The following is a 22704-nucleotide window of genomic DNA, read 5'->3' as shown; positions in this document are numbered from 1 at the left end:
CTAAGTGGCTAAAGGACCCAACCTTCTGGACATCTTGACTAAAAAATGTTGAACATCATGTGGCATGAAGGGTTCGATCCCTGACTACGTATTACATGACTTGGAGATATTAAGTAGCCAGAACACTGTTGTAACAAGCTAGGCAATTAGAAGAATCATGAGATATTGTTTGCTTACCTCAACATAGAAGGTGAGAAAGGGCTTGTTTCAGGACCATTACCTTCTCAATGAATCCCAAATAAAGATGAAATACTTGCTGAAAGATATTTATTTACAGGACTTAGACAGAGCTTCTGAGATGATGTATGTGTGAAGGAAACTGGGACTTACAACAGTAAAAATCCATAACAGCTGCACTCATGACTGTTGTTCAGTGATTGGTTGTGTGTTTACAGAGGAGTGACTGGGCAAGATCACTGTGGGAGGTCAGAAGGTTAAATTCTATATAACAAACTCTTAATAAATGGAATATTTTTTTTCAGCATGGAAGAAAGACTCTCCTTAAGTAAAATGACTATCCTTTTTACAGTTCTATATATAATACAATCTTTATCCCTGCCACTCCCCAAAAATATATATAAAAGAGTATAATTCCTTGTTTCAGAGATTTTTATGGTTTTCTAATAAGCCTAGATTGGCTTTAAACCATCACATTACAGATTAGACATAGGGTGGTATTGATCTTCCAGATTTGGAATTATACTTCTTATCCTCAATTGATAAGACAATACTTTCTTAGGTAAATAACAATTATAATGCCAAATGGAAAGATATTCAGGGAGGTATTTGTGTAAATCCAATAATTTAACAAAATCATATCATACTAAAATAGCTTCTAATAAATTTCATTGGTTAGTAAAAGACTATTTTATAGAAAACAAAAACAAACCAGTTAACTCTTATTATATTAATACAATAATAACCTTTAAAATTTTAAAATTTCATTTTCATGGATTTTCTTTATATTTTCAATTGCCTGTACTCAAAATAGAATTAATACATTTAATTTAGCAACAACGACTACATTTAAAGACAAAAACTTGTTATACGGGTATCAGTTACTACACAATAGGAAGTTACAAAATGTTGACCACATCATTAATAAATTTTAGTTAAGCAAAGACATGCCGTTAGAAATTCAAAATTGTAGACAATTGGTTGAACATAAGATTAATCTAATGCAACCAACAGTTAGAAATTCTTTCCCCACATTCATTGATTTACTCATTATTCTAATGCACCAGAATATAATTGAAAAGAGACTTCTATCTAAAGTATAGATACTTGAGAAATCGACAGTATGTTGCAGAGAAAGCTATTGGGATTGTTTTTGACTTGTTAATAACTCCACAAGTGAAGATGATAAAAAACTAGTACTCCAATCTTCAAAACAAACTACTTCATCACTAAGGTGGAGGATATTCTCTTGGAAGTTTTTACAGAGAACCTTTATCACACCACATAAAGTTGAATTGATGTTTAATAAAGACATATGATGCTGGAGATGTAAACTAAACGTTAAAGCTAAATGACCAGAGTGCAGTAGCAAAGTAGCAACTAAACACAAAAACACCACCACGGCTGGAGAACATCTGGGCTTTGCGGACAACAGGAGATACTCAAGGTACAAAGAACGCGCTTCTTTGTACCTTGATTATCTCCTGTTGTCCTCAAAGCCCTGATGTTCTCCAGCCATGGTGGTGTTTTTGTATTTAGTTGCTACTTTGCTACTGCACTCTGGTCATTTAGCTTTAACGTTTAGTTTGCATCTCCAGCATCATATGTCTTTATTAAACATCAATTCAACTTTATGTGGTATGATAAAGGTTCTCTGTAAAACCTTCCAAGAGAATATCCTCCACCTTAGTGATGAAGTAGTTTGTTTTGAAGATTGGAGTACTATTTTTTTATCATCTTCACTTGTGGAGTTATTAACAAGTCAAAAACAATCCCAATAGCTTTCTCTGACATTTTGTTTTTGTTACTATGTCCTTGTCTAAATGCTTAGCATTTATAGCATTAGATTGTGTGATCATGTAACCAGTGTGGATTTATATACGAAAAAGTTGAAATACAATTAGAAAATATTAATAAGACTAAAGTTACATTTCAAAGAGGGAATTGTAATACTAAGAGTGTTGTTTATTTGGCAATGTGTTCGACCAGTCTGGCATTTTATGTTAGGAAAACTGACAGGTCATTAAAAAAATAGAATTTACGAACACACTTACCATATTAGGAAGCAGAATATTAACAATCCCTTATACAAACACTTTGTGGGTAGTAAGACGTCACACCTTTAGAGTGGTTATTTTAGAAAGGTTATCTGTCAGTCCCATGGGAGGAAATGATAATATCCCCCTCAAACCAGTTTTAGAGCTTAGAGTATAAATGTAGAATTAAATAGCATTTTTAAAATTCAATATAAATATTTTTATATTTTATGTAAACATATATTCCATATGTCATAGAAATAAGTATATACATATATTTTTAAGCATGCACAAGTTTTTATCAATAGGTTTTTCAACTATTATTTATTTTTGATACTTGTACTCTTAGAATGATAAGGAGTTTGAACATTTTGCCCTGGTTGAAATGTATGGCTTAGTAACTTTCATAATGTGTATTAGAATTTAGTTGGTTGTTACCCAATTATTACACCATTTCCTCTAATTTTTTTTATTTTCAGAGGCTAGATAAAGAGCCTCTTCATTTTAAGTGTTGAATCTGAAGAAGTCCTGTTAAGCAGGATGAAAGCGCTTATTCCTTTTTTTGTAATAAAGACTTTTTGCCTGTATTTACTTGGGAATCTTTATGGTCTAATTTCCAGTCCAGCCTGATCCAGCAGTGGTGGTGTTTTGTGTTTAAATGTTGACTGGTAGCATATGTTTTACGATTATGTAATACTTAAAATATATTGGGGTAATATGAATTTTCTCTTACAGTCTGTTTTTAGTGCTAAAGTTATGCTGACCAAATCTCTTATTTTACTTAATATACCTCTTCCCACTTGTGTCACAAAAATAAAATACCCTCCATTATGGAGTATCTTAACATTAGCAAGAAAAGTCATCCTCAAGAACTGGAAGAATCAGACACTCCTACTATAAAGGAATTTGTACACTTGGCGACTGACGTTTGTCATCTTGAACTGATCGGGATAAAGACAAGAATATCTAGAATCACCTCTTCATATAATATATATATATGGTTGAAATTCAGAGAACTGCTGGATAAACAGACTTTAATAATTAACTAGCAACTACTCATTTATTTTTGTTTAAAAAGTTTTATTTTATAGTAGACACCTTTGTAAATAATTATTTTAGTTATCATTGTTCTTATAGATATATATATATTTGTTTTATAATATTTATATTATCATATATTAATGTTTTGTTGTTAACATTTTCAATAAAAACAATAAAACGAGGTCTGTGGCAGGCAAAGGAATAAGAACTGAAAAAAAACATATTTTGGCTGTCACATCATATTTTGTGATGGACAACATAAACCAAAATTGTGCTCCTGACATTTTGTTTTTGTTACTATGTCCTTGTCTAAATGCTTAGCATTTATAGCATTAGATTGTGTGATCATGTGATCCTGCAGACAGTTATGATGTGAGGTTTGGCTGGATAGATGCATCTGCATGGTTGTACATTTAACTAAAGATGGGAGGTATGCGGGTGCCACAGAAGCAGGATAAAGGGAGCAAGAATCAAACACAGGCCAGATGGAGAAAGCAGAATAGCTGAGGAACAAACAAACATGGCCAAAAGTGTGGTAGGTTAGTATTAGTCCATTATTACAATGCACTATAACATGTTTGGGAAGGATGATAAGGGAAGTGCAAACAGTGATGTAGGTGGCACGGTGGACATTGCTGGCATGATAACCCATGGGCCAATGGTTATTACAATGCACTGTAACATGTTTGGGAAGGATGATAAGGGAAGTACAAACAGTGATGTAGGCGGCAGGGTGGACATTGCTGGCATGATAACCCATGGGCCAATGGCTATTACAATGCATTGTAATATGTTTGGGAAGGATGATTAGGGAAGTGCAAACAGTGATGTAAGAGGGAGGGTGAGCATTGTTGGCATGACAGCCCATGGGCCAGTGGCTATTACAATACATTGTAACATGTTTGGGAAGGATAAGGGGAAGTGCAAACAGTGATGGAGGAGAGAGGGTGGACATTGGCATGACAACCCATGGGCCAATGACTAGTGGGGCAGTGATATAATCAAGAACATGAAATGAATGGTCAGAGAGGAAGAGAAACATGGCTCCATGAAAACAATCAAGTAAATGAGCATGGCAACAACTTAGGGTAAGCCTCCTGGTTGTTAAGGTAGAAAAAGAGAATCGAAGTGTGATACACATCAAGGAAGCATGATGTAGTACCAAGGGAGAGAATAAAGGGGTGAAACACAGGACAGAGGGTCAGACTCATTGGGAATTGGAATCTTACTGGGGCGGGCTGGGATATTTCCAAGCACTGGGACTAAGGTGACATGCATTGTGGTTTGGAGTCTTGGATCAAAAGGGGTTCAGCTAACTGGTGCAAGACTGTGCGAAGAGGAACAGAGTTCTGGATGCGACCTTAACTAAACACGGAGACGTGAGAGATGTTCAGATGGAAGGTACCCTAAGCCAAAAGTTAATAGTCCACTGCATGATTTAGAGGGCAGAAAAGGGTAAGGAAACAATGTCGATGATGATGATCATATGGGATTTTGGGAGGTGGGATGGGGACAGGGTCAGTGATGAGTCCTTGTCCGGAATTAATCAAAGGGTTACAACAGCTATGGGAAGAGGGATCACAGCTATATAAAAGGCTTTAAGAAAGTGTCAAGTGAGAGAAGAAAGGTGCAAGGCCAATCTTGCTACATAAGAATGCAAAGGTAGAAAATAGGACAAACAGGAGGGTATAAAAGAGGTTGTATAGAAGAGGAGACATAGTATAATGAGGATAGCAGAATGACTAGTGATGGCACAAGTCAAAGGAGAATGTAGAGGAGGGTTAAATAATAAGGACATGGATATTTTAGCTATATGTGTGTGTATGTATGTGTATATATATATATATATATATATATATATATATAGGATCTATATTATAAGCTCAAAACTTAAAAGAGCCAACACTCTTTTATTGAGCTGTAAACATCGAAATCACTAAATAGCGAAGACACGGAACAGCGATTTTTTTTCCCAGGGAAAAAAAAATCACTGGGCTGTTTTTGGGACTTTGCCATTTCCTCCACTATGGTGTGATCTTGGAGTTGATATATTTAAGTAGGGGGTGTGTTTGCAGGAACATACCTGCCCAGGCAGAGATTCTCGATGGTTACTTCTCAGTCCTCATAAAAGAAATGGTGGAGTGTGTGCCTTGTTTGTTGGAGGGCAGGTGGTATCACAACATGGACACCAGGATGGGACTGGAGGAGATAAAGGCAGAACTGGTTTATTTAAGGAAGAATGTGCCACAAGAACTAGATGGACTACCTCTTTGGGTCCCCAGGAACCAGGCAATTGTTCTATTTCATCCTCTCACACAAATTACTGGTTAATGCAGAAGTGCCTGCAGACTGAATAACAGTAACTGCAGTCTGTACACAAGCAGAGGGGAGCAGATAGAAAATGTATGCAACTACAGGCCTGCTAGCCTAATAGTAGTAGAAGAAGAAGTCATGGATAGCATCCAGAGGAAAAGGCTGGTAATATTTCTGGAGGACAATATCCAGGACAGCAACCAACACAGCTTTAATGTTTTATGATTAGATTGCAGCACATATCTCTCAGGTGCTGCTGATTTTGCCTCCCATTTATGGTCTATTCTTTGTGGAGTTTTCTGCAAATCATTGAGCATTGCCGGGCCTACAAAGCATCTTTTCACCACACTCTGAAAGGCCTGTTACCCATCTGCAAAACAAAAAGTATCAGAATTATGCAATCTAGGAACCTAAACCTAGCCTCTGGTATAAATGGAACATGTTGGAGGGACAGGTACATGTGTCAGAGAATACCCCTTCTCTGGAACAGGCTTCTGATCCATGTGAAGCACAGTTCTTCTCTAACCCAATTCAAGCTCAACTTGGACCAGTGGATGGGAAATCAGAAACGTATCCCTGATCTGGCACCTATGCATCTAGTAAACAGAGGCAGCATGTAAATGCTTAAAGCACCCATATCCAAGCCTACATATACCCATTAAAATAACCCAGGGGTATCAAAACCTGTCAGATACATTTGAGAAGCATGGCTAGGCTGCAAAAGGGCCCCTGGGTGCCTAATAATCACCTATGAATATATCTTACAAAATATACATGCTAATGCAAAACATATTATTCTAGGAACCTTCTAAGTATATAAAAACAATATTTAAAATCTGGCCCTGCTTTTGGCCCTTTGTCCCCGATTCTTGTGTTAAAAGTTTTCTGTATACCGGCTAAAGTATTTTCTGCACCCTTAGTGCCCTTGTTAAGCACAGTCCTCTTGATGGACATTCCAACATAACTAACATATCAGCCCTAAAACTCACATCACATTAGAGTGGCTCTTCTCAATGCCAGAAGTCTGAATAATAAACTACCAGATCTTGAGGCACTCCTGCATTTGAAAACATCCATGTCTGTGTAGTTATTGAGACTTGGTTTAATTCATACCTCTCAAATGTACAGATTTTCACCTTATATTTTTCTCATAAAATTGTGGTTTTCTGGCAAATTAGTGGCAAACCATTAATAACTGAAGTTAGAAAATAATGACAGACATTTGAGTTTCAGACTTCGTACCCTTCAGAAAATTTCTGCTAATGTGAACTCTGTTTTTCTATCAACTTTCTAAGTTTGCAAGAGCAATATTTAAAATTTGTCCCTCTTTTTAAGCCTCTGTCCCACTTTTATTTTTGGCTTTGTCCAGATTTCTTGCTCTAAGAGATTGAGAGGTATGGTTTAATTATAAAGAGAGCTCTCTTTATATCTGGGTTTTGTACCTTTCATGTCTTCTAACCCAGTGACAGTGATAGTTTTCACATTTGTCAAGGAAGACTCCAGGCAGATTAGGGACTCACAGACTGATCTCATGAAACTACAACTCACTCTATATAGAATTAATTATTATTTAATAGCTTGTTGCAGAGCACCTTATTTCTCCCCGATAAACATGTAAGATTACTCAGCATTCTAAATGATCTGCTTATTAATAAAAACTCTTATTATTTTGAATGTTTTTAACTGCCCCTCAGTAAGCTAGAAGACATATACCTCCAGTGCAGGATATGCCCAAAAATTCCTAGAGTTTATAAACAAAAATGCCTTTATAAAGTTGGTAAACAAACCTTGCATAAAACACTGCATTCTTGACCTGATTCTTAAATTAAGGACGCCTCTTGAACTGCACCTCTGGTATTGCCTTCCCCATTGAAGTCTGACCACATCCTTGTGACCTGCTCCTTTAAACACCCAAAAGCTCCTAAAGAAAGCACCACTAAAATTTAACGGCTACAAGCGTGCCTCCCTTAGCCTACTCTATAATGAAATATCAACATTCACTGATGAATGCACTACCCCTGACCTTGATAGAGCAACAAACTTCACTAAGGAATTCTACACCCATTTAGAAAACTGCAGAGAGCTAGCAGGTCCTACCCAAATGAATTATCACTGGAAATTCAAAAATAAATCACAGTGTTGTCCACCACCATAAATAAACACTACAACACAAAGAAAGAAACTTCTTAAGTTATGCAGTAGATTCAAAATTCCTCTTTTCAAGGAAATTATCAAAACATTGCAAAAACTAAAAAACACTATCACTTCCACTAAAGTAGCCCATGAATGTAGGCTGGCCTGTGAAGCCAAATGTAATCGTAAATCTTTCTTTCACTATGTTAGAAAACTAGGATACAATACCCTACATTGCTCTGACCATATTCATACTAACACCTCCTATTATGACCCAACAGACACTGCCAATATCCTTGCAAACAAATTTAGCGCCAACTTCACCCCCGAGACTTTTGTCCAAAGCTTGAAATGCATGAATCCCTTACCCGTCAAATTATCAACAAGGATAGTTTATTGAAAGTGCTAAGACCAAAAATACTTCCTCTGTGGCACCTGACAGTGTACACTAAGACCAAAAATACTTCCTCCGTGGCACCTAACAATGTACATTAAGACCAATAATACTTCCTCCGTGGCACCTGACAGTGTACACTAAGACCAATAATACTTCATCCGTGGCACCTGACAGTGTACACTAAGACCAATAATACTTCCTCCGTGGCACCTGACTGTGTACACTAAGACCAATAATACTTCTTCTGTGGCACCTGACAGTGTACACAAAGACCAGTAATGCTTCCTCCATGGCACCTGACAGTGTACACTAAGACCAATAATACTTCCTCCATGGCACCTGACAGTGTACTTGGCTGCTTATTAATAGTGTTAAACATGCTGTTGCAGATCCACTCCTTAAACTGCTTAACCTACTTTTAGCTAAGGGTTTCATCCTTGATAAATGGTGATGCCACCCCATAAGGGTGGCCCTACAACAGACCTAGGTAATTACAGATGTATGATGAATGCTGTGCTGCAGTGGTGATGCCACCCCATAAGGGTGGCCCTACAACAGACCTAGGTAATTACAGATGTTCCGTGACAAATGGTGTGCTGCAGTAGTGATGCCACCTCATCTGTAAAATCATGAACTATTATAACTGACCTAATCAACTACAAAATCAAGAATATTTTCAGATTTGATCCCCAACAGTTTGGCTTTGTGAATGATAAGATCTTGCCTACTGAATCTGATAAATTTCTTCAAAAGGGTTATCGAGCTTGTAGATGGTAGCCATGTGGTACACACAGCATATCTTGACCTGGCCAAGGAATTCAACACCATTCCCCATGGTAGCATCAGCCAGAACCCAGACAGTGTGAGTTACAGACGCCTCATCAATAAGTATGGAAGTGACCAGAGGTGTCCCTCACAGTTTGGTGCTGGATCCTCTGCGTTTTGGCTTTTACTTGTCAGATCTCCAAGCAGAGAGCCAAGACCTCTGCCCAAGTTTGCTGATGACTGTAAACTGGGGGATGTGTTAAGCTACCCTCTGACAGCCAGACTCTCTGAAATGAGCTCTCCCTACTAAACTCATGGTACTAAATTGGACTCAGACATAATGCTTTTAGTGTAGTGTTGTCGGTTTTGGTAGACAACCCCCTCCCCTCATCTTACTGTATAGAAAGCACACCACTACAAAATGAAAATGTAGGAAGGGACCTAGGATAACTCATAGGTATTTACTTGGCTGACTACCACAAGGGCCTTATTAAGCCTAACCATGCACCCCAAATCTCTGACAAGTTCTGATACCCTTGATAAGTGTAAGCAGGGGCTTGGGAGATGAAGCATTTACAAGCAGGGGTCTGGGAAATGAACCATTTACATGTTTCCTGTGTCCATTAGAGACATAGCTGCCAAACCAGGGATGCATTTCTTTTGCCTCATCCAGTTGTCCAGGTTTCAGTTGAATTGCGTTAGGGAGGAACTCTGCTTCACATGGATGGGGAGCCTATTCCAGAGATGGGGTAATCTCTGAGACATATAACTGTCTCTCCAGCAGGTTCTATTTATATCACAGGCAAGGTTGAAGTGTTTATAATGTGTAAATTTGGTGCTGTTTTGTGGATATGCAGGAGGTCCATCAGACTGGGGTCTGACAATGCCCTGTGCCCTGTATGTCAGACATAGATCTCTGCTGAAAAGCCTGTAAGAGAGAGAATACAAGGATAGAGCCTTGAGGCAGTCTTCGTAGGACATTTTACTTAAGCCCTGCATTCTTTTAGTGAGGAACCTCTGTGGCCATTCCAATGGTTGGATATGCCTGGTTAGATACATACCAAAGGGAGCATTCTACTCAATGATAGGTCTGATGAATGCCAAATACAGTGGAACAATGACTTCCTTGGACTTAGATACCACACCTTTGTTTATAAGTTGCACAACACCGAATGATTTTCTCTCTACTGTAGACACCTGATGGTCAAAGGCTAGATTATGTCTGTGTGTGTCCCTAAGTCCCTCACTACTGGGTCAGCTCTAAGGGATGTGTTGTCAATATGATAGTTACCAGGGGTGGATGACTTCCCAAAGGATACTGTTGTGCATTTCTTGGCATTTAGTTTTTGTCTATGACTCTGACACCAGTTGTCTATGTCAACTTCTCCTGGAGGACATTTGTGTCAGTGTGGTATTCAATGACAGCTCCAACTTTCTCACTTCTAACCATTGTGTGACAATGGTTGCCAGGAATTCTTTTTATTTAGCATGGCTAATCACTTCCTTATGCTCAGCACAGATTAAACCAATTACTGAACACAGTTCCTACATTCAGGATGTATCTTGCTTAATCTGTCAAACAATTAGAAAGACCATACTAACACCTCCTATTATGACCCAACAGACACTGCCAATATCCTTGCAAACAAATTTAGTGCCAACTTCACCCCCGAGACTTTTGTCCAAAGCTTGAAATGCATGAATGAATCCTTCACAAAAACAAGGATAGGAAGGTTTATTGAAAGTGAAAAGTAAAAATAAAATTTGACTCACCTCTGTTGCACCAGTACCAAAAATAATTCCCCTCCGTGGCCCTCTCACAATGTACATTAAGACCAATAATACTCCATAACTACTCCGACAGTGTACACAAGACCAATAATACTTCATCCGTGGCACCTGACACTGACACCAAACACTATACACTAAGAATACTACTACCACCTGCACACCTGACTGAATATACTATGCTTGTGCTTCTGTGGCACCGCACAAAGACCAGGTTCTAAACCAGAAAGCTCACAGGTCTAAAGCCCCTGAGTTATACACTGTTGAGCAGAAATCCCTGTCTTGCTTTACATATCAGTAGAGATCTGGTTGTCCTGGACCTCCTGTATCTCTGGAAATCCAGTGGCTCCCCAAATACTAGAACCAGGGACCTAAATCTTCACCAACACATAGATGAGACATGGTGGAGGGATAGGTTTATAAGCCTTTAATCTCTGGAATAAACTGTCCCTAAGTGTTAAGTTGTTTGACTTACTATCTTCCTTTAAACATAACCTGGATAATTAGATGGGTTTTCTCAATTTTACTCTGAGATTTACTGGTGTAGCCCTCCTTGAGAAAGGGGGTGTGGCTTGAGGGTGGGTACTGGCAAGGTGCAAATGGTTATAACATTCAGTTGCCCTGGATTATCTCTGAATCTATAAGAGGTAAACACAGGGGAATAAAAAAAGGGTGTAACCGGACTTCAGTAAGACCTTTGAATCAGTCCTGCACAAGCAACTGTTAGGAAAATTGCAGATTTTGGGGTCAGGATTAATAGTTATGGTGAAAGGGACTGTTTGGAGAGTTATGCTAGACATGTAATGGAACACGGAGCAGACTCAACTTCTTTGCTGATGACAGACGGATGCAGCAGTAAAGTATACTGAGAGGCAGAAGACTCTAAAGTAGAACTTGAAAGACAGCAGTTAAGGCTCAGTGAAGACAAATGCAAAATACAGTCCTTATCCACAACAATAAAGGTGTGAAATAGACAGGTGAGTGCAGCCAATGTTAACAGAGCTGGATCCTGAACTGGACCACCAGGAGCAGAGTAAGTGGACAGTGATGCCATCAAACAGAATGATCTGTGTATCCCCAGAGGCATAAACTACAGAAGGAAAGAGAGAATACTTCTGTTGGAGGCCATATAAGCAGGGGAATCTCAGACTTCAGGAAAGAAGGGCAATGTAAAGGGTGAAGAATGATGGAATATAACGGGAGATTAGGGAAACTAAAACTGTTTTCATTAGAAACCTGGAGAGAAAGGGAGTACATAATATGGGTAAAAAAAGATCACATTAAAAATGTAAGTTGGCACACTCCCTAGCTGAAATTTAATGCAGAAGATTAAGGTCTAAGCTGCTAATCAGTTTCATCCTGCAGTCCTGGGTTTGAATCCTTGAGTCTTCATTTGCATATTGTGTGACTTTAAGTCATCGTTGCTCTGGGTCATCCTTGGGAAAAGCCTAGTGGATTTACCCAATTATCAAATGAATAAAAACAAAGGGAGGTACAGGCAGTCAATTGTAAAGACCAAAACCTCCCTCAGTTTGTAAAAGTAATTTTATTTATTTTATTTTATTTTATTTTACATTTGTTGACCGGGAAAGTCCGACTGGACACATGTCCATTTTCAGCGGAGGCCCGGGGAGAAAAGCTCCAATAGTACATAGTAGGTTACAAAAAGTTCCAATAGTACATAGTAGGTTACAAATTCTTTACAAAGTTGCAGCTCTTGTTGAAACCAGATCTGACCTATCTGTACTGGATTTGGTTCCTTTCTCGAGTTCCTTCAAACACCAAGGTGGTGTGTTTTAATTAGCAGAATTGTCCATTACCCTATGAGATATTTTTTTTTTTGCTCATTTTATTGCATATTGCTAATTGGGCACAACTTAGTTTGGCAGAGTTGTCTAGATATGTCTGTGTCATGTTGTGTTGTGTTGTACAACCACGGTCAGCAGTGTTGTTGTACCGTATGTCAGTTAGCTAACAGTATTGTGTGGTTAATGCATTCACTGTTGCATTTCCTGCTTTTCTGAGGTACAGATGCTTAATAATTATAATAAAATGTATGGCATTTGCCATTTTTGTGTGACGTACTAACATGGAATCAGATAATTAAGTAATCAAATGAACAAAGACATGCATGTTCTTACCTGCAAGCTTAAGCAGACCAAGAGTGCTTTTCTGCATGAAATAAAATTAAAACATAATGAAGTGCATATGCTACCCAAACTGTGGAACCACTGCAGGGGTATCTAAATTCAGGTTATGACTTTGCCACACAGAACCATGTACTAGTAAAATTTAGAACTCCAGATATGAAGAATGGTAGTGAGTGATATGTCTAATCAATGCCGATTGTAATAAGCAAGTGCTGTGCAGAGGGATTGCAGACCCTTCTACACACAACTGCAAACCCCAGTTAATCCAGCTAATTGAAGGGTCCTGTGTATTTAGAATGGCAGGATGGTTAGAAGCTGCTTATAACATAATGGGCACCCATAAATTAATCCAGGCACAACTGGAACTGGTTACATTATAAGTCGTTAGAAGTATAGGAAATAAACCTGTTAGACTTGGCATATGATGGAATGGGATAATTAGATTTAACTGAATGTTATATTACTTCACTACTTGTTTATTTTATGTTGTTTGTGCTTTTCATGGATTTGTATTTATTTATTTATTGTTCTGTTGTCTTATGACAAAACACATTAATAAAGCTGATGTTGCAACCAAAAGATGTGAGTTTACATATTTAAGCAGCAAACCACCTAGAAGTGATTCATATCTCATTTAATACATTACCCATGCATGTGTTGTTCCCTACTACTTGTTAAAGTGTCCAGTGGTTGTATGTACACTGGAAAGGGGACAGATAGCAAGAAAACCTTGGCACTGGATACTATAACCCACATACCGAGATTTGAAATGGTACAGTAGGAAGCTGCCGCCCTAACTGCTCCACAGAAGGCTAATTTTCCAGCATGTCCCCATCCCTATGAATTGCCAGTGAAGTGTTGATCCCTACTCAAAAGTGCTCTTACAAACTTTAATACTGAAGTGTTTCAGTAGAAATATGCCCAGACAGCCAAACGTTAAGCAGTTTTCAACAGGAACTGATGGAACTACATGTATTCTTGGACAAAACTCAAATCATCTATCAAGCTCATGCCTGAAAAGGTCAGATATGTCACAAATACTCTGTATTCTGAAATATTAAGCAAATAAATGAAAAAGGATGATAACTTTGATTTGGTCTCAAAAGGAGAGGCCACATAAGTGAAACCTTTGAGATGAGAAACTAGAAATGTGAGATACAATGTTTGAGTACTGCAAACTATGAAGATAAGACAGATAGATACATTTTAAATGGATTTTATATAAATGAACGTTCTTCACAGACTGTAATATTATAGGAAGTAGAGCAACAAATTGCTACAGTGTAGTGAAAGTAAAAATGTATCATCCAGCAAGCAACAAATTGCTACAGTGTATTGAAAGTAAAAATGTATCATCCAGCAAACAACAAATTGCTACAGTGTAGTGAAAGTAAAAATGTATCATCCAGCAAGCAACAAATTGCTACAGTCTAGTGAAAGTAAAAATGTATCATCCAGCAAGCAACAAATTGCTACAGTGTAGTGAAAGTAAAAATGTATCATCCAGCAAGTAACAAATTGCTACAGTCTAGTGAAAGTAAAAATGTATCATCCAGCAAGCAACAAATTGCTACAGTGTATTGAAAGTAAAATGTATCATCCAGCAAGCAACAAATTGCTACAGTCTAGTGAAAGTAAAAATGTATCATCCAGCAAAGATGGCAAAGCCTATAAAGGCACCGGGGGGGGGCTGCTTTGGGGAAAGATGGCATAATACCGTCAGTTTTGTATAAGACGTTCACATAGGTCATTAACTCCTCCATCTGAAGTATTTAACAGAACAGTAGGAATGAAGAAGTTATAATTACGCACTCAAGTCTGGCAAGGGGCCAGTCCACCCAGCAAATTGTTGTCCCATATTACTGATATGGGTGGATGCTAAAATTATGTGAGGATCTTGACAGGACACAGAAACTCTGCTTCATCCAGAAAGAGTTGGTTTTATCAAAGATTATGGAGGACCATCTACAACCCCTATTGGACAGTGTGCATTGTCATCAAAATAAGATAATACCCCTACCCACATTGTTTTCTTGGATAGAGAAAAGCATTTGAAATAGGAATGTGGATTACCTGTAGCAATTTCCCCAGGGAATATGTTTATTCTTTAAGAAGATATAAAAACAGTATATTAGAATTGTAAAGAGTGCTTTTATTAATGGGAGGAAGTTACAAAGGGGAACATGGAAAGGATTTCCACTGTTATCCATAGTTTTTTTTTACCATATGGCCTCTCTTTTTTGAGTAGATGAATCAGGAAGTGACTGTCAATGCAACACCTGGAACTCACTGTCATGGGGTTTGATAAAGTTTCACAACTTAAAATAATCCTCAAGAACACTGCAGTAATGCCTGAATCTCTGAGGCATATGGCTGAGGACTGCAGTGGAATAACATGGGTATGATGCTGTCTGTCAGATGTAATGAAACAGTCAGAACTAGCCAGCACTATATGAGGATACCTCTATAATGCTGGATAGGTCTAAAGCTCACAGTATTCAGGCCACTAACATCAGTAAAAATAACCCTCCTATGAATTCTGTATATCTGACAGTGCCTTACTTCTGTCTTTCTCCAGAGCTTGTCCTCCAAATTCCAGAAAGTAATTTAACAAATTGATCAGAGTAGTACTTCTTACTTGTGCAAGCCTGCAGCAGGAGGAGGAATGGGATTTCCCAAAATAAATTGTTACGATGTGAGTTACACCCTTTCTCAGATGGTTTAAGGATATAAAGAACAAATCTATTTCTGATGGGCTCTTGAGAACAATATAACATATCTGTCATCTGTAGTATTGTCTTACATAATCAATGTGTGGCAAGGGAAGGCATCAGGTTCGTTCGACCATGAAGAGTTGGTGCTGACAGATAACACTGGCAAAATACCAGAATTTATTCTTGCTCATTCCCTGTGAATGACCTTACATTTAAATCAAAAACAAAAATATTACTTTGGCCAGACTCACAGGCTACAGATCCATGCTTATCCCATGTTTAACTCATTTGAAGCACTAAGGGAAAAGCTGCAGTTCCTTAGGACAGAGCCATGGACACATCTGCAGATCTTTGGCCTTTATAATAAGCACTTGAGCAGTTGATTAGCATACCATCATGCTCCTGAAATAGTCTAGCCTAGGGGGAGTACCAAAGTATATAGGGCATACGATGTACTTACAACCACAGTCTTAAACTGGTTAAATCTAAAAAGAAATCCTACAAAATGTTGACATTTACAGAATTTTTGATGCTTATATAAATAATCTTTACAGTCCCAAGGGAGTACACTGAATAGGAATAATGTCTCTTGGACTTTAGTAAACCAGTGCTAATGAAAATAGATCAAAATCCCTACGAAGTACCATAACTATATTCTTGCCAGTGGATGTTCATAAAATGAAACATAGCTAAACACAAATTCTGCAATTGGACTAATTTCTTTCAGATAGCTTGATCCTGTCCATGAATTTCACCATGATGAATGCACACTGGATACTTAGCTCTCAGAGCACTACATTTAATTTTTTCCACTGATCTGGCTAGATGCTTTATTCTATCTGGGCTGTAAACCAAATATGTCCACCGAGAGACACTTGAAAAACTCTAGTGTACTCCGAGTTTCCATTGCTATGCTTTTCACACCTGGGAGTAATGAATGTAAGTTCCAACAAGAGTTTGAAACCAGTTCGTGAAAATAAGTTGTGGTTTATTACTTATTTGGTACAAGATTTCAAGAGTCGGTTTTAGCAATATTTAAAATGAACTGTTAAAAATTTACTTTATTAGAACTATTAAGAAAATAAACCACCTTGTTCTATTTTTATGTGCAGATTTGGTGTCTTCTTGTTCAATTCTTGGAGTATGGATGTTGAATTGTGCTATATTGCAGATGTCATTTTTTCAGTGGCCTGGGACCCCCCTCACTCATTCTCACAGAAACGTCCATGCCTCTTAACTTACGGTCAGTTAATAACGCTAGATATTGGAGTTCCATTTGTCTTATTATCCTTAAACTTCATTGTGATGTTAAACTTGTTACTGTATTAAATTAAGTGACTCTGAGTAATATTTAAAAATCCTTCTTGTCATCCAGTGCTCCTCATGGCTTCATCCAGAAGTCTTGTTAGAGATATGGCATCTCCCAAAAATGGACACTACCCACCCCCATCCTTCACAACTGTCCCGGATTTTGCCTTTGCTCTGTTCCAAATGACTTGCAGACCATTGTAGTCCATCAGTAATGCCAGACATTAAGAGTTTCATACCAATTATAGTTTAGAAAATACATCAGAATGCAAGCCGTCTTCAGTTAGCATAGAGGACTAAAGTGTTGGATTGTCAATTAGCTGCTTTCTATGCTAATTGCACAGCTTCTTTCTCTGTATTTAATTTTTGTCAGTGAATTGCAGTAATATCCCTAGTGGTAGTTTAAAGGCCATAATCTCTGCTAATGAACTGTTCTGTGTGATGAGAGTACATGGTTTGAAGCTTTGTTCCTGTCTTTCCATTAACTTTAAGTGACTGTAATATTAAGGTTATCCCAGGGGTCTGGTGCTACCGCAGTGGACAAAAGGTCAACATTAACAAACTAGTGCATGTGTGTATACACACATGAGTCAAGGGTACAGAGTTTAACACTTTCCCCCTACCCTTCTAGTGACTAAGGGTAATAATTCAATTCTCTGCTGTCTAGTGTTCCCCCTGATATGTTTGTCATGCTGCTAAACTTGTTGTTCTACTTACTTTTTAAATAAGGTGGTGGAATCACTTAAATCACAGGGGTCTTGTGCTCCCCCTTCAGTATTGCAGAAATTGTTTGTTAGTCTATGGGAATTTAGAGGTATGAGAGCCTCCACCGCGCGCATGCACGCACACACACACACACACACACACACACACACACACACACACACACACACACACACACACACACACACACAGACACACATGTACCCTACCTAGCCCCTAACTAACCTCCCCTACTGTGACTACTCAGGCAGGCAGACCCCCCCGCCCTCCAGAGACCACTCATTTCTCTGCAAACACTCTTGCATGCACCACACACATGCACACACTTTCCTCCCACTACCTCTCTGCTAAACTCTGTGGCACTTACCTCTACTGCTTTTACAGGCTTTTCTGGGGGAAGAGCACATGGCTAATTAGAATAGGCTGCTACCTCCGAATTTCTCATTAGCATGTAGCTCAGGTGAGGAGACAGACCAGTATTTCTAGTAGTACTCGTGTCAGATGGAGCCACTTAATATGATTGTGTGTAACCCAAGTGCACAGCTGCTTGGAAAAAGTCATAGCTTTGGGAACATCGGGAAGGCCCAGATAAAGTAGAAAAGCTGCAAAAGAGAAAAGGCTGTAATAGAAAAAATTCAGAAATAAAACATTAGAGGAAATAGAAAAATTTCCAGTGGTCCTTTGGGAAAAATGGGAAGACCAAGTAGCATATTTAGTGATTAATCTGTACTTTTCTAACTGAGTAGGGCATTTATCAACATGGACGTGTTTTAGTTTCAGCCTAAGAAGCACAGTCTGGTTATCTGACTTGTTCATAGTTATAGACCAGGAAAATGGAAGCTACAGGAAGCAATCCCTGGAGTACAGGAAGCATTATATCAGATGTAGGAATAAGATTTGGGAGTTCCATATGAGTGAAAAAGTGTTACAAATGCACTCTCTATGGATATCAACTTGCTTAGCTCAGTCCGTCATAAAAGACTGCTAGGTAAACTTACAGGGTAAGCAGTCAGTATGAGAATGGCCAGATGGGTAAAGCCAGAGAGAGAGACAAATACTTAAAAGGCTGTCACAGACAGAAGTGGGGAGGTGGGCCTTCATTGAAAGATAGAGCAACCAGTGGTCTGCCACAGAGGTTCATACCAAGCCTGATGTGGTTCTGTGCTTATCTATGACACAGTGAGGGGGACTAAGGTTCATAGGTGTTTACTAGGCTAATGATCACAAGGGCTTTAAGCCTAGCCATGCATCCTAAGTCTCTGACACATTCTGGTACCCCTGATAAGTGTAAGCAGGGACTTGGGAGGTGAAACATTTACAAGCAGGGGCGTGGGAGATGAATCATTTACAGGTTACCTGTGTCCATTAGAGGCATAGGTGCCAAACCAGGGATGAACCTCCTGTCCCCTTATCCAACTGTCCAAGTTACACTTGAATTAGGTTAGGGAGGAACTCTGCTTCATGTAGATGGGGAGCCTTTTCCAGAGACATGGTAGTCTCTGGAATACATATATGTCTCCCCAGCAGCTCCTATTTGTATCACAGGCAAGGTTTAAGTCTTTAGAATGGGTAATTCTGGTGAAGTTTGTTTTGTGGATATGCAGCTGGTCCATCAGAGTAGGATCTCACAGTGCCCTGTATGCCAGACACAGATCTCCCCTCAAAAGCCTGTAGGGGACAGAATACAGGGATAGGGCCTTGAGGTGGTCTACAAAGGACATTTTATTTATGCCTTGTATTTTCTTACAGAGAAACCTGTGTGGACATTGCAATTGTTGAATATGCCTGGTTAGGTACATACCAAAGGGGGGCATTGTACTCATTGATAGGTCTGATGAATGTCGAATACAGTGGAACAAGGACTTCCTTGGACTTAGATGCCCTACCTTTGTTTATAAGTTGTGCAGGATAGAATGATTTCCTCACCATTGTAGACATGTGATGATTAAAGGCTAGATTTTGTGTGTGTGTGTGTGTGTGTGTCTGTGTGTGTGTGTCCCTAACTCCCTGACTACTGGGTCAACAACTCTAACAGGTGAGTTGTCAATATGATAGTTACCAAGGGTGGATGACTACCAGAAGGGTACTATTATGCATTTCTTGGCTTTTAGTTTTAGTCCATAGCTCTGACACCAGTTGTTTGTGTCAGCCACTCCTGGAGAAGATTTGAATCAGTGTGGGATTCAATGAAAGCTCCTAATTTGCAATCATCTGCAACTTTAGTAATCCAGAGACCACTGACATTGGCCTTGACTTCAGAGAAGTAAATGTTAAAAAGGAGTGGTTCAAGGACCAGTCTCTGAATTATTCCATTTCTGACTGGCCTCTTTGCAGAGGTGGACTCCCCACTTCTAACTTCCTGGGTCCTGTCTGTGAGACAACTGGCTAACCACCGGGTGACATACAGGTTTGTACCTAACCTAAGTTTGTCAACAATGCCTGAGTGGGGGTATTGTGTCAAATGCCTTGGCTAGGTCAGTGTGAACCATTTTGCCCTCATCCATTGCTTTGGTGACCTTCTCAAAGAAGTCCTCCAGGCTGAGTAGACATGACCTGCCTTTGATGAAACCAGTGTGGGTTGGGTCCAGTGTCTGAATGTTTACTATATCACTATTGATCATTTTCCTGATAATTCTTTTCATGGCTTTACATATAACACTAGTGAGACTTATGGGTCTGTAGATGGCCCACCTTTGTACAGAGGGATGACTGTTGCAGTTTGCCATTCATGAGGCATGAAGCCTGTTTGGAGGCTATAGTTAAACAGTAGTTCCAGAGGCCCTGATAGGTTATGCTTCATGCTATTTAAAAGGCATCCTGGGATATTGTCTGGGTTCATTGATGCAGTGCTCTTGGCTTTAGAGAGAGCATGAAGGACCTGTTCCCTTGTGATAGCAGAGGGATTTACATTTGATGATATTTCCTGAGGAAAAGTTGAGGGGGAAAGTTGGAGCTGAATTTATCAAGCCAGGTTTGTTATATCTTCTGGCTCACTATAGGTGGCTCCATTTACAATGAGCTCTGCACACAACTATGTATTGCCTTGGAAGTTGTGGACATAGCTAAAGAATGCCTTGTAGTTGTCCTTGGTCTGGGAGGTCAAATTTATCTCAAATATGGCTTTGGTAGACTTTATTTATTCTCTGAGTTGTTTGTTTAGTTTGATGAGAGTGCTTTTATCCTTCTGGGTGCTGCACCTCCTAATTTTTGCCATGATTTTCTTCCTTCTGTTGTACAGCCTATTGATTCTGCGATTCCACCAGGGTGGCTTGTTTTTTGTTTTTTTGAGTTAGCTCTGTACTGCTTCTTTGTGGGTGCAGTTGCCTCTATGCAGCTATTAACATGCTTGTATAGGGTTTTTGTGAACAGTTCTGCATAGGCAGCAGTGTTCTCGGGGTTTATGGGGACTAGAAAATTTGCCAGGTTATCACTTAATATCAGGAAGTTGGCCTTAAGAGTCGTTCCTGAATATTCCAGGTTTATCTGGGAATCCAGGTTTTATTTTTACTTCAAAGGAGACCATTTTGTGGTCTGAACTTACCTAGGAAGACAATACACTAGAGGGTGTGCTGCATTCTCCCATATTAGTGAGAACCATATCCAGTATGGTTGCAACCCTGGTTGGTATATTAACAATCGGGGCTAGGGAGCTTGTATATTAACAAAATCCAATAATCGCAGTGCCTGCATGCTTGATATTATGTAGGGTTCACAGTTAATAGTGGGTGGTTAAAATATCCATGAATGTGGTATTGGGTTGGATGGTGAGTGTTTCCAATAAGTTTAAATACATGATATGGGTTTCCTGAGTCATAGAAGGGGACCTACAGCTTGCAAGGAAGTGGTACTGGATTTTCCCTATGGTGATTTGAACATGGAACAGCTGAACTGCATTGTTCTGTTTGACCAGCCTTGAGGAGTATTTCTGATGTCAATTGAGACACCTCCACCTTTAGTCCCTGTCTGTGTAAAAGCTGGTCTAAATGTGTGGAAGGCATTATAGCCTTGCACTGCTGGTGTGCTCTCCTTGGCTTTAAACCATGTCTCAGTAACTACACAGATGTCAGCATTCTCTAGGGTGAACAGAGCTTCTAGGGAGTGAAGTTTTTTGTTTAGATTCTTAGCATTGAGCAGTAATACCTTTAGTTTTTCTTGGTTTTGATTTGTTATGTCGGAAGTACTTTTAGTTTGACATTGCCTAAAGAAGGCACTATGGGGGAAGACAATGTTTTAGCTAATATATGAAAGCCTAGAGGGGAGAGGTGCAGACTGTCCCTAGTAAAGCAGCATGGTCATCTCCTTCCATGCTGACAAATATTGTACCCCCTTATAATGACACCAGCAACTAAGCCAATTAATAAAGTCAATCATCTTTTGTTCTTATTGTGGCATCATCCTTGGAGAAGGTAAAATGCTGCTCAGTGCTAGGGTTATACCAGCCTGAGGCACATCATCTGAGAGCTCCATGAAGTCTCACTTCATATAGTATAGGGAGATACATCTCAGGTCATTTACACCCACCTGAGTCATACTGGTACTTGTGGTCCAATGAACTGAGTGCATGCATTTTGTGGTGGATTCTGGCCTCTGATAAGCAACTGACCGTGGCATTCTCCTTACTCAGCCTGGTGACACAGTGTGTCTCATGATGGAGTCTCCAATGAACACAATACTGGATTTTGTGGAGGCTTGCCTTATGGGCATAGAAGTAGGGGATCCATGAAATGTGGCTGCATGTGTTGATGTGGGGGACTTTTGAAAGAGTACATTCGGGGCTGCTGAGAGTGTTTCTTATGTGTACTTTATCTAGGAGGTCTTTGTGGTTTAGGAAGGTTTAGGAAGGTTACATTTAAGTGCCTCAACATATGTGGGTCAATGTGTCTGCTTTGACTTGTGCATGATGGATGCATTGTGTGTACTACTTACAACCTTATAGGCATTAGGAGTACTTTTATGTGAGAACTTTGCCACCAGTGACATTGTGTAAATACATCTCTCATATACCTTATCAGTTTGTTTGAGAATTAACTGGTTGTCAGTAAACATGAGGCAATTTCTACATTGCGTCAGGATGCCCATATCCACCAAGCTGGTGATGGAAATAGTGGGAAAGCTCATATCCATGGCAACAGACCCTTTTTTTATTGAGAAGACAGTTG

General features: G+C 39.2%; 1 protein-coding gene across 2 annotated transcripts in view; it reads left to right on the top strand.

Annotated features, from left to right (window-relative positions):
• LOC122804648 (acetyl-coenzyme A synthetase 2-like, mitochondrial) overlaps positions 1-22704 on the top strand; it is an 874305-nt gene that overhangs the window by 822569 nt on the left and 29032 nt on the right. The window lies entirely within an intron of this gene.

The sequence above is a fragment of the Protopterus annectens genome, chromosome 6.part0 (assembly GCF_019279795.1).
Source record: "Protopterus annectens isolate FY-2018-M chromosome 6.part0, PAN1.0, whole genome shotgun sequence".
Lineage (NCBI taxonomy): Eukaryota > Metazoa > Chordata > Ceratodontiformes > Protopteridae > Protopterus > Protopterus annectens.
This window is presented reverse-complemented; position numbering and strand designations above follow the sequence as displayed.